Consider the following 14,399-nt stretch of genomic DNA (forward strand, 5'->3'; position numbering starts at 1 on the left):
TAAAAAATCTATATCTTTATACAAATCGAAATCTACTTATATCGGCTGTCCCATTTCAAAACACAGTAACCGCCAACTTTAAAAAAAAACGGGTCTTTGATTTATACATTATTTTAGGCGATTCCGCACAAAACTGCATTGTCAGAATATCAAAAAACCGCTTAGAAACGAAAATAAAATTTCTAAAAACCTAGTAACTCCACCCTGCGAAATCAAAAATGCCACGAAAACCATTTCAAAACATAGTAAGAGCCACCAACCATTTTAAAACACAGTAAGTGAAAATGACTTACTAGGTTTTAAAATGGTCAATGGCGCTTACTAGGTTTTGAAATGGTCAGCAAAGGACAATTTTCGTCCGTTAATTTTAGTAAGTCACAATTGGCATACATTATTACTAACACTTTTTTCGAACAAAATATCAGACATTTCAGAACCTGTATCTTTGCACCAATGAAACCTAGAGAGTTGAATTAAAAGTAGAACATAAGTAAATTTTGTCTTCTTTATAAAAGCTATAGAGACCTTTCTCGTTAGAACCTTTCTACTAGCCCTATTTTGCATAAACAAAAAAAAAACAAGTTATAAAACTGATTTTTAGATAGAAATTTAGGAAATATTGTCTAATTGAAGGCAGCCATAAATAATTTTCATGTTAGAGCCTTCTGAATATGGCTATTTAATTCATTTACATAAAACAAAAAAACAAACATAAAAATATGCCCGTATTTCAGCTATTACTTATAGTGCCGTCGTGTAAAAGTGCTGCAAAATTGGATTTATAATATGTGAAGGGTCCAAACATATAAAAAATGAAATTATTACGCAATTATTGCAATTTCAATATACTTAACTTGTCTTAAATGACACAATAATGGCCCTTACTAGGTTATGAAATGGTCAGTGAGGGCGGTTTTAGGGTGAGAAAACAATATAAAACCTAGTAAGTGTTTTCTTTTGTGCATTACAGCAACCATTTTAGTCATATTTAAATGAAATAGTATTGTATATAAAGCCTAGGTTCTGCCGCTTCTTTTAAGCTTACATTTGTTCAGATATCTATCATAGTTATACCAGGGCATTGAAATGAAGGTACAAAAACGTTTTTTGGCTCTCCTGAACATTTTGTCTCATGGCTGTTACTGTGTTTTAAAATGGGACAGCCGATATAGCGGTCCTGCAGTAAGTATTCGGCAGAATATCTAGGTTATTGGTTATTGTTTTAAAGTGCGTAGGTACTTTAATACATTATTCGAAATGATTTTATTGTATTCGTATTCAGTAAATTGTTAATTTACTATAAGTTAACTAGTTAAGTAAAAAAATTGCGAGCATAATGTACTCTGTGATTGCGAGATTTTCTATAAAAAAAATATTAAAATAAACACAGTTTGAACGCAAGTAAACTGAGAAGGAGTAGTCATGCATCAAATTCACAAATAAAGGGGCACTCATGATAATTAAGTAAATATGTGTCTACAAGTAACATAAGACGTGCTTCTAGAATTTGTGGAGACAAAGATGCACAAGAGTGAAGGGTTCTCGAGCGCGCTCGATCGTGCGTCTGCGATACGGTCAGGTGAGGCAACAAACAGCGTGTGGTTTTTCTAAAGCATATATTTATTCAACTTTATTTACACAGAAATGCGCGTACACGTCCCAGGTATACGTTACACTTCTCTGTGCCACGTGGCGTTGAAGAAATCGATGAGATACAAGCGGAAACAAAATGGCTTACCGTCACCCAGCCGCGCTGCTGGCCTGTGAGAAGAAAGAATCCCGTCAGCATACTTTATTATATACAAAGAAAATCGATCCCCTGTTGAAAATTCTACGTAGCTAAAGCTTTGTCCAAACCAGATAAAAAAGACATTCTTAAAAAAACAAAATCACCACCAGATTTAAATAAAGAACACTTACAGATGACAGCAGATGTGGCGCTGGACGCCGCGCTCCAGACCCCATGACGTGTGAGTCCTCGGAGGCAGGTAGTGTCGGAATGGTGGCGTCACCACGGCCGGGCCTGGGGAACCCCACGGCACACCACCACCACCAGGTGAGCCCCAGCACGCATGCGTGGGGTGTGGCGCCGGTGGCACTATTGATTATCCCGCGAACCCTTATTTCCATGATGGAGCGATAAGGGTGCCGGGCGCCTGCTAGCCGACAAATTGCAGGGGGTGGTAGGTGGCCTGCCGTAGTGATTCCGAATAGCTGAGCCCTATTAATTATGTAGCTGGAATGATTGATTCAGCGATGCCCGTGGTCGAGCTTAGCTTTGGCTGGGCGTCCGATTCTTGCCATCAATCGGAGTGGAGCCCAATGATACGGTTGAAGACAACTTTGAATAATGAGAACACCAATCAATGGTTTTTTAAAAGCATTGTTGAAAAAAAAAAAAGACTGATTGTGATGATAGGGAAAATGAACTGTTAATGATCAACATAGCTGTTGACAGTCAACACCCTAAGGTTAAAGTTTACTTAGGTTAACCTATTAACAGAGGAGTTGTCGAAACAAACAAGAAACTCACAAATTATCGTAGAGAATACAAACTACCTTTTAAACTCATTTTGTCGTATCTGTTTGTTTCAACGCCATCGCCATTACAAATAAAGGTGTGTTCCGTGTCAAAATTGCATGTTTCAATGCAGTTAAATCTAATGGTCAGATTATGTTTGTCCAAGCTATAGTTAGAGATATAACACCTAGAGGTATTTTGTGTTTTTTATTTTATAAATCGGGTTACTATGTTCGTGAGGTTCTCAGTCAATAATTTTGTGAAAAGCGCACTGCGACAATAATGGAAGGGAATACGTGTTTGGTGAAAATTATATGCCGGTTTAGAATGAGACTGGGGATCTGCTCTATAAAAAGGATTTTATTTCTTATCCATAAAGTTTCGTTTACCTGTTAGAGGTTTGTCTTAGTGTCCAAAAGAAAGAAATAACTCCAAGATCTTTTATAAACTATCTTACATATCACTATCACAAAGTATGAGTTTTAGTTTTTTTAGTTTTTTTTCAGTACAGGGGGCCTACTCTGCTTGATACACTATTATAATGTTTCGGAGAGCTGTCTATGGCTGTCATGCAATCTCTACGTTTAATGCAGCGAAATAATAATGCTCCGAAGCTAGTCTTACTGACCGCACTTGCTCTGACTAACTTCTGAATACCCCTTCAGGAATCACATCGTTATCATAATAATATATGAGGGATCAGAAAAAATATATCAAAATCGGATGGTATTAGCATCTAGCTTAGCTAAACTATCAACCTTTTACATGCCTAAGTCACGATATTACACGATACATAATAGTTTTTTTCTTGTCTTATTCCACGGGATTCAACCCGTTAATATATTTACTACAATCAATTAAATGACAATTACAATAAACAAAGTTTCTATATACGGAGGTACGATCGACAATCGGAAATCATTTATTTATACCTACAATGTGTGACCACCCAAAGATTTGCCTACATCTGCAGTATAAACTGCATTTTATAGCGTATTCCAATTCCGAACTGATGATTTCCTCTATAGGTCGATAAATGAAACTGTTTCTAGACGTGAGGCAAGCTTCCTTGTATGACCGGCAGTCGGCAGCTGTGCAACTAAGTTAATACGTTTTTAATTATCCCATATTCTGAGGCCTAATTATTATTCTGACCTATGACTGGAATGGTGTTTTTACATGACTGTCGTATGTTCGATAAGTTGAAGAACATTTTAATCGGTGAATGATGTTGTGAGTGCGGTTGTGGCTAGATAGTGGCTGGTGAATGTTTTTCGTGGCGTCTCTTGAGAGGGTTATATTTATTTATTTATATATTGCACATTTATGTAAACACGCAAAAGGTGGTCTTAATGATAAAAGTATTTTCTACCATCATGGTACCTTTCTGGGTTACAGGTAACTTTCTTGGCAGCAGAATTTTGAATAGGTCTAAAGTGCGATTTCCAGATTTTGATGACAAACTTTATATACCTACATAGTTTTATTGCTTCGTGATTCACTTTATAATAATGAAGTTGTAGTACTTACCTTTGTCTATTTAAAAGGAAACTTAAAGCAAGATTATACTTATGCCATGGTTTACCAAGTACAACAAGGCATATAATTTATGATCTAATTTCTAATTATTGACAGAAGTTTCTTGTAATTCCAATAAATTAGATCTTAATATGAATGCTTCAATAATAATATCGTTATATTCTACAGGGTGTCGGAAAATGCAGAAACCGCACTACTAACTACTAACACTATAAATGTACAGATTGACCAGATTAGGCCAGAACTCGTTGTGAATGGAACCTAATAGGCTAAATTAAATATAAAACTTACCGGCAAATTACCTCCGTATATTTAAGTGAGTCAATGTAGCAAGCTACGAACAAACCAGTACAGTAAGACTAAATGTTACTTTTTGGTCTTTCCGTCCTTAATAACTAGGCCATAAGAGATAGGTTTAACGCATAACTAACATGTCACAAGTAACGTGTATTTCACTATACCTAGTTAGCGATTGCTCTGGTAAATTACTTAAAGAGAAGTGAATTCCAAATACATAGGCACATGGTACATATGCAATATTTGCCAAGTTACGAGTACATAAGCTTCAAGAATCCTTGGTCTACGTTGTTTGAACTGCCAATTTGGATCATAATTTTATTGCCATTAGCCAATAATGAGATCTGCCTGGTGGATATAGGACTCTCATAAGGATTAATCTTGTAATTCTCCAATATCTACCCAGCCAGAGACTGGTTTCTGCAAATAAGTGTATTAACGCACCTCTGCCTACTTCACACAGTACTTTAGTCTAAATCATGAGTGCCATAGGGTATCCATGAAAGTGTGGATCAAATGAAAGTTGTAGAACAAATATTTATTAGAAAGACCCCCGAGTTACCCCCCACCCCCTTTACGTTTGTTCCATACTTTCTACGACATAATATGCACAGCTTCTTACCCATTAATCGACATTCAACAAACTGCTTAACCAACTACACTATTTTTTTCAGACTCAGAGATTTACACGTCTATATTACTCTATATGCATGTTTCTACTTTTATAACATGATTCAGAGATAAAATCTCAGCATTAATTTGATATCATTCTTTGACAGGGTCGTAATTAAAACTGTATCAACGAAGTAAATCGTTGCAAAAGCGCCTTTTCCACAGTAATTGACGTCTTAGATAAGATGCGTTTCCTCACTGCTCTCAGTGCAGTAACTATAGTTGAAAATGGGAGTGAATAGGGGCGTAACCAGAAAAACTAAGACAGTGTTCAATTATACAGGGTATGGCAAAAACGTATACTAAGAATTTCCAAAACTCGTAGAACAAAATTTGTTCAGAATGACCCCCTGAGCCACCCCCTTTCGGCTTATTATACCCTTTTTGCAACACCCTGTACACTCGCGAGCAATAAAAAATTCCAGTGACATAAGCTCCAAATTACTCCTAAACGGAAAACATTACATACATACGAAGTAGGTTCATTTAACTTTTATTTTACCAACTAAAAAGTTAATATTTAATTCTTATTGTAAATTAAACATTTGTAAAAATGGGGCCATTTAACCCTAGAGTAGTCGCGCCATTTTTTGTGACGCGAGTGCTCGCGTGGCGGCATTTTGCCGCCCATATTAAAATGTATTTTTTGGACACTTAATAATTACGAAAACTTATAAATGCATATAATTTGAATAAAATGAATCATATGGTATTAGAAAAAGTATTATTTATAGTTTTTATATTATAATTGTTCAATATATGAGCTATCGTTCATGCTTTGGGAAAAATTTTGATCTTTTAGGTATAAATTTGTCTTAAGCCACACAAAATCAACAAATCTCAAAATTATTAAAAAAATGAGACGTTATCGTCATCTACAGCATTTATTTTAGCAACACAGTACTGAAACATGAACACAAAGTGTTCGTTGCACATTAACTTTGTTCATGTATTGCACCCTTTTTTGACCTGCTACGAGTATTTTTATTATATGGACATAGTTATAGGCATGTACCCTCTCTTCTTTAGGGTGTTTTTTGTTGGTCCGGTGGTACAAAACGGGAGATTTGTACCACCGGACCAATAAAAAACACTTATGTACTGTCCATATGTAAGATTCTATTGTTATACGTGGTGTAGTTATAGGCAGAGCTATTTTTCCAGGTAAATTCTTCGTAAAATTAACTTGTTAGTAAATTAACAAAGTTATATCGAAAATCGAATGTAAACTGAAATAGACACATACCTAAATCTAATTTACATTATTATTACCAAAAAAACACTGAAAAACTAACAATATTTCATAACAATTGTAAAAAAATAACTTTAATTTGACTGACGCGAGTGCTCGCGCATCGAGCATTTTGCCGCCCCGTGCGACACACTCTCTTCAATTCTCTCTTCCTGCTGTAACCTGTGCACTGAATTTCTCCAAATTTACGTAACATGTAGGAGAAGACCGAGAGGGCAGCTACATGGACGCTGGACCTTGAGAAGTGTATAGTTCACAAAATAATATACATTATTTGCTGAGGGCGGCAAAATGCTCATAGCGCGAGCACTCTAGGGTTAATATTGTAATTCGTGAGTGGTTTTTTTTTATATATTTTAAACGTTGTTTTATCTTTTTTAGCTTTTACAATAGGTACAGTAAAAACACATAGAAAACCGTTACCAAGGCAATACTCCAGAGACCTATATTCGCACATCATCTATTAAATAATCTTTATTTATAGCCTAGATCAGCTGAGACATTTATATTTTAATTTACTCGGAACATATCTTGAAGTAATCTACTCGAAGCCATTAACCCTATCCGTTCTGGCGAACATAAATATCAAATCTACAATCTGTGCTACCTTTTATTGCGACTACTTAATAGACCCATAAGTTGTGGTCCTTTTTTAGACCGTTCGGTTCTAAAAACTTATGGAACTTACACGTATTACAAGAGCCACCCACTTTTCGCAGCACATTTGTACTCACGTGATAGGTTGCGAACCATATCGCCGTTTTGGAATAAGTACAACTTAGGATACACATCTAGAATCTAGGTTTCCTCACAATGTTTTCCATCACTGTAAGATCGTGCGAAAAGTAGGTGGCTCGCTGGTGAGCCACCTCTGACCCTTCGGGGATTACAGTCGTGAGTGCATATACATATACATACATACTTATTACAAGATTTTCCCATATCATCTTTTCGCTTCAAAAAGTTTTCCAGTACGAATGAATGTACGGGATAAAAAGTAGCGTATACATATATTTAGCTTTTTGCGTTTATTAGCAGTCTTTTATATTAAAATGATATTTTCTAACATATGTTATTCTTTGTACCCACACCCTATGTACCTTAATAGATCTACAAGTACATTACTTACTGATAGTCACCTAAATACACAAGTAAATCACCAATTACCTATGTAAAAGTGCTTCAATTATGGAGTCAGACGGGATTCAAACCCGTGTATTCTTAGTTAAATTACTAAGAAACTACTAACATTGATTAATGACGGTGCCAGGTGCCACTCCACCAAACTATTAGAAATACATTTAACGCACGACAAAATAATATTATGTTTCGGGGTTTGTTTGCTTCACATTATGAATTGATTTTCTTTATACTTTTGGTTAGATACAGTCAGCTAAAGAGATGACATGTTTACTCTAGCGCAAACTATAATTTTATGGTGCACTGACGGGTGATACATATGTGACATGATGTAATTATTTGTATAAGTTTTTTTTATTTAAAGTTTAAGAAAAAATTCTAAAAATAAAAATTTTCAAAACCGGGGACTTAATCAAATATACTAATTTGTCGCTTCGCGTTTTGGGGACGCATATAAAGTAGGTATTTTAGCATCGCATTAGTAACCTTTTCTAAGAAAGTACCATTATTATCTAGGTACATGGTCTATGTACATGCAAAGCACTCTAAACGAACATTGAATATTTGATCAATGTCGGTACTTCTGGACATTTCCTAAGACAAGTCATTGTTCTAAAAGAAAGTCGGTGAAGGTATGTTGCAGCTGAAGTGTAAAACTGGACAATAGCAATAGCGTTCCGTTTCACGTGGTTCGACACAAAAAGAAATAGCCAGGAACTACGGCGAAGCTTTTACAATTTCGCTATAACAAAATGTTTACATAGATGTAGATTCTGAAGGCACAAATCCAAATTTAAGTGCCGTCAACTGCCGTCAAAATCAAAAAATTTACTTTGTAAGGTTTTTAAGCAGTTTATGACACAGATATGGCTACTTAAAAAAAAAAGTTTTTGTAAATTTCATTTTCGAATGGCAAAAATTGACATTTGCTAAAATTAAAATTTGTGCGGCCTTCAGAATCGACATCACAGTATTAACACTAATACCTTTAATTTGACATCATTATCACGGGTTCTAACTCCAGTTGCAACATTACCGTGAAGAATAAAGAATAAGACAAAGCAGAATGCCACATTGCGCCATCGCCAGCAATCAAGCTCGTTTACGCTTAGGAAAACACACAAAAACACCCAAGAAGTTTATTACCAAATAGGTAGCAGCATTACCCAACTCATATCTCTCGACCATCGCGCACATCTAGGCTAATACTCAGAAAGGAGGGTTACTTTAGCATGACAACACTAACCTCAAACGAAAAAAGTACTGTATTGACTATCAAACCTGGGTACTAGATGTACAGTTAGAACAGTTTGATAGTTTGTCGAAAACTCTAAAAGTTTTCGTATTATCACATACAAAGTGGCGCCTCTAGCGGAAACTATCTTGAAACTTTTGACAGCAGGTGACAGGAGAAAACGTCATCATCAACTTTCTTCATACTAGAAGCTCAGCTGCCATCAATCGGTACGGTTTATACAACGAAATAGAGTCGTGGTTAGCGCAACAAAAGCCCAAAACTTAGTTTTTCGTAAGCTAGACTGACCTCCCTAGTGTTGCCAACTTCGACTTACCTTCCCGCTCACGTCGGCCGCCGACAACAATCGCCGGAAACTGGCGTATTACTGCCCGCTCTATATAGCAACACTGGCGGGGTATTCGCTAAACTGGGGTGTTTGTAATGAGAATAATATGATGTACTCGTATGTGATTTTGTAACCACATTTTGAATATGGAGCTGCTAATAAACCAGGATAAATACATAGATTTATTATGAATAGCAGATATATATTTGTTCTCAGGTCATGCTGGTCATAGTAAAAATATCAATGCAGTTTTAAAATTGATATTTTTTCCAGCATTTTGTAATTTGGTCAGCTAAATAAAGCCCTTTACCCATTTTTACATCAAAGAGAACTCGACAGACTGGCGACAGCAGTAACCAGACAGGATGTTCAAAGTTGTCGTTTAGCCGTAACATAAAGTTGTACTTTGTGTACGTGTGAATTGGTGTCATAAGAACAAAGGTACTTTAAGAAGGGACACCCTGATGGGCTCACCGTGTAGCAACTAGGGCACACGAACCACTGATTGTCGATGAATCATTCAGTACCTAGTATTTACCTAAAGGTCACTAGGACTAATGCTTCCATTTTTACCGGGTCCACCTACAATAATGTACCCATAAAGAAACAATAATGTTGGTTGCATAATGTTTCACTAAGGTTCTTAGAAAATACACTGCCGGGCAATGAAAAAGTTCCACTCACAAAATTCCGACAACAAACGACCCCAATTTTTTCAAAGATTTAATTTAAAATTGGAACAAAATATTACCGATTTTAGTTGGTAATATCCTGATGCTCTGTTAAATGTACTTCAATGTTGCAGAAGACGGCATTAAGCTAGCCTTTCCCGTATACAAGTAATTTGGTGCTTTTCTCAGTGGAACCTTTTCATTGCCCGTGAGGGTATTATATTATTGAATTTTTTAATCATAGGTATATCAATGTTTTCAATATATTGCATTTATAATTTTTATTTACATTTTGATTTAAAAATAATCGATTTTAGTTGGTAATATTCTGATCGCTGTTGCACATTGCAGACGGTGCGGCGGCGGCGTCATTAAACCAGTACCTATCATAGAAAAACGAGTATTTACCGTTTAGGAGTAATATGGTGCTATTGTCACAGGAACTTTTGAATTGCTAATGGGTGTATTTATTTCTAATATCTGTGGTAGGGCACCAAGTACCCCGGCGATGCAGTCACGCGCGGTGCGCCCGCGCAACATCTCAATGAGAATGCTGTCGTAACCCGCCAGATGTGGAGATTAGATCTACTCACTGCTCCGCTTCTGGACGTTAGGGCTATCGTACACTTTGGGACAATATGTTCTATTTTGTATAGAGACGTGAAAATATGTATCGTATATATAGCCATTCTGCGTTGCAGCCCGTCCTAATATGCTCATGAGCATATTTATCACTACTTCGTGTTGCATTAACACATGAGAATTTAAATGCATTTCACAAGAAGAGTCACTCAGCATGTGTCAATGTGAATCGAATCGATCTCACGTGTGTTCCGGGAAATCTGGGAAATCAGTTTTGGAAGAAGCTTTGGTATTTGCTTTGTCGCATTATTGAGTTTGCTTGTTGTGAATTATTAAAATTATCTTACACATCACACTTGACGCAAAAAGTCGACCAAATAAACCAAAAGCATGTATACTCATATACAACTGAGTGTACTATAATTATAAGGCATTATTATAATTATCAGTGGAATTACAGCTATATTCTTGATTACAAGCACGCCAACATTTATCACTTCCCATTTCATGCCATATGCATGTCATGTGATTTCATATCAACAAGAAATAATTATTGTCATATAACTTCTACTTATGTGTAGTAAAAAAAAAAAACACGCACTCACGCCTTGTACTAATGTACTCCCTTGCGGGGTAGGCAGAGGTGCATTGCTGCACCCACTTTTCGCCAGAGTGTTATGTTAGTGCCAATGTAATAGGGGGCGGGCCTATTGCCATTTTTCGGGCACATCCAAGACCCGAGAACAATTATCTGTGTTTAAACAAATATCTGCCCCAGCCGGGAATCGAACCCGGGACCATCGGCTCAGTAGTCAGGTCACTAACCACTACGCCATTCGGTCGTTCCTCTATGTGTAGTACATAGACATTATAGAAAAACGCGGGCTCGGGTGTGGCGTGGGTTGAATAGGGCTTCGTTCCCAGTTGGCAAACTGAAGCCAGATCCTCATGTCACAAATACATATGTTTGGCCATGATGGAACCGTAAAACTGGATTAATTCCCATAAAAAAAAACATAGAAATATAGACAACAATTAAGTGAGAAGGCCTGTATCCAGCAGTAGATGAATACATGCTGTTGATGAAGATGACAGGCAGATGAACTGTCAAAAGCTGACTGTTAGTTACCCGTACCCGTATCACGAAAATTCGAGCTAACGAATAGAATCGAATGCGAGTGCGACTATTGTCAACTTGACAGCACTTTCGAACACTTTTTACCTTTCGAATGAGTTTCGAAAAGAATGACCACAGAGTACATAATATTATTCTGACAATGACCTATGGAATGATAGCTGTAAAACTTTCGCAAATCTATACACCGCCATTTTGTTGTTGACAGGTTGACAGCACTTTCGAATAGACTATCGAATAGAATGTGCTGCGTTTTTTCCGGATCGCTCTACTGTATACGCCCTAAGGGTGCTTACATAGAGAATCGGGTTCCCTGTACTGGTAACGGTAACCTGATTATGCGAAAGCGCTCCTAAAAATCCTGGAAATGCTACGTGAGTGAGCGCTTTCGCATAATCAGGTTACCGGTACAGGTAGGTACAGGGAACCCGATTCTCTATTTAAGCACCCTTACAACCTACGGGCCCAGAAAAACTCGATAAAAGTAGAGATGGATCTTTCAAAGATTAATTATGTAGATAGGCAATATTACTTACAAATAAGGTAGTAGGTATGTGTGACTTTTTGTACAAGTTAGGGAGATTAAGAAGCTTTATGTTATGAGTTTACAAATTTGTATCCAGATGCATCAGGTGTATCATACAATGGTTGTCATTAGGTTGGACTTAAAACGGTTTGACTGTAAAATGCGGACAGTTTTAAGCTTTGTTTGCATGTGACATAATACCATCTTGTTAGTATATCGTTAATCTAAGTGCATTTAGATAAGACTTCGCTTGACAGACAACTAAAAAACCCGCAAAGCGTATCACACTCAGCTTAATAACTATATTAGTGCGGCGACGAGCTTACGATAAGTTGAAATCAGTTACAACTGATCCAGTTACACGGTTATTCACGTAAGAAGGAAGACACGTAACTGGTAATACGTTATTAACTTATCAACGCGGATCAACTACGTAGCGGTGCTTCTAGTTATTTTATATAATCCCCGACAAAAAAGAGTTATAAGTCTAACGTGTCTTTGTATCTGTGTTTGTATCTTTGGTAGCTTAGCTCCCAAATGGTTGAACCGATTTTCAATTTGTTTCTTTTTGTGGGTTATACGTAAATGTGACGACCGAATGGCGTAGTGGTTAGTGACCCTGACTACTGAGCCGATGGTCCCGGTTTCGATTCCCGGCTGGGGCAGATATTTGTTTAAACACAGATATTTGTTCTCGGGTCTTGGATGTGCCCGTAAAATGGCAATAGGCCCGCCCTCTATTACATTGGGACTAACATAACGCTCTGGCGAAAAGTGGGTGCAGCAATGCACCTCTGCCTACCCCGCAAGGGAGTACATTAGTACAAGACGTGAGTGTATGTTTGTTACCCGAATGTTCTTAGCCATATTTAATAAAAATCGGCTAAGCCGTTCAAAGGTTATACGACTATTAACCCCAAATTATTTTCTCAATTCTTAATTCTTATTAACGTTCTGTAACCTTTCTATGAATAATTTCTTAGACGGCTGTTAATTTACTTTCGTAGATATATAACTCTGAAATCGTAATCAATATTTTCCCATATTAAATGTTTTTGTTGAATAAGTAAGTTAAACTTGTATTGGAGAAGCCTATGCTAAGATTACTGATATAATAACGTATCATTTATACAATTCACATAACATTTTTAACTTACCAAACATACATCGTTGATAAATGTTGAAAGCTTCAAGACGTCACCTGTAACAAATAATAAAATCAACAATAAATACATGATTTAAAATATTTAGTAACATAAAAATTTCGGTACAAAAACTGATGAAAAAAAATATGCAAAAGATTTTGCATATTTTTTTTAATTGACAATAATTATGTCAGTTAAAGTTTACAATCTCTAAAGAAGCTACTATAATTCACACAGTATTCTAACCGGCTTATCAAAGTAATAACATCTTTATTTCACTTAATTTAGATCACAGTTTAGTTCGTCACAGCCCGCCGAGTAGTTGATACCGTATCAGATAGTTAACCGGCGGTTATCTCAAAACATGCGGCAGTTAAAGTTAACTGTATGTTACTAATAGATTTATCACAACTTTTAATGTTCAGTTCGCTCTATCTTCTCTGCGGATCTTTCTGAATAGTATGCGTTCGTTGATCGTTAATAAGTCTGTGTAATCGAGACGTTAACTATTCTTATTTGAGTTGGTGCAAGGAGTTTTTGTAAAATTGATTTTAGCAATGTTTTCCACGTAAGGTTGGCATTGCTTTTATTATTTTATTTTATTTTATTTATTTTATTCAGGAAACAAACAGTCACTTACTAATAATTTAACAAACATTTTTGTAAATAGACCTGGAGTTCCATAAAAAGATACACTAATATTACATTAATTCACACTAGGTACATAGCTACGTTTACACTTAAAGAATAATAATACAGTTTAGTTTAGTTTAAGGTTAACAATAAATTTAGTAAACATAGGTAGCTATATTATAATAATATATAGGTATTATGGTTAACGAAACTTATCACATTTTTTTAAATCTTTCTAAATCTTTTTTTGTATTGGCTTAAGGATAAATCAAAAATGTCAACATCAGTGAGGTGCTTGTTGTAACTATCTGCAGTTCGTCTAAAAAAAGTATTTTTTGCATAATTAGTGCTGCAACAGCTTGAAAAAAAGATAAATTTTGTACGAGAAGCGATTCGTGGTACTTTAAATTCTACTTTGTTTAGTAATGGAATTGAATCTACATGGTTGTTTATTAATTTATATAAGAAAATTGAATCTAAGTAAGATCGTCTGATTTCAAGGGAAATTATATTGTGTCGCTCAGCTGAGATTTTGTAGTCTTGAAACCAGTTACCTAATCGGTAGTCTAATGATTTTAAAAATTTGTTTTGTATTTTTTCTAATCTATCAATGTGAATCCTGTACTGGGGATTCCATACCACTTTTATAGGGTTTCCCGTGGGAATAAAACCTATAGCACTTATAAGCATATACTGTCGCGCT

General features: G+C 36.1%; 1 protein-coding gene across 7 annotated transcripts in view; it reads right to left on the reverse strand.

Annotated features, from left to right (window-relative positions):
- The window catches only part of LOC105397928 (ras association domain-containing protein 10), an 88,469-nt gene that overhangs the window by 42,872 nt on the left and 31,198 nt on the right, over positions 1-14,399 (reverse strand). The window contains exons 1-2 of one of the 7 annotated variants that reach the window (XM_038120315.2): positions 1,921-2,084; positions 1,739-1,761 (exon numbers count right to left, since the gene is read on the reverse strand). The exons of 1 other annotated variant lie outside the window; for it this stretch is intronic. The gene's annotated coding sequence lies outside the window, so the exon portion shown is untranslated. Of the gene's footprint in view, positions 1-1,738; positions 1,762-1,920; positions 2,085-13,075; positions 13,121-14,399 lie in introns of those variants that run through there. 5 more of the 7 variants (XM_048625285.1, XM_048625281.1, XM_038120314.2 and 2 more) reach the window with 5 other exon arrangements.

The sequence above is a fragment of the Plutella xylostella genome, chromosome 14 (assembly GCF_932276165.1).
Source record: "Plutella xylostella chromosome 14, ilPluXylo3.1, whole genome shotgun sequence".
NCBI classification, from domain to species: domain Eukaryota; kingdom Metazoa; phylum Arthropoda; class Insecta; order Lepidoptera; family Plutellidae; genus Plutella; species Plutella xylostella.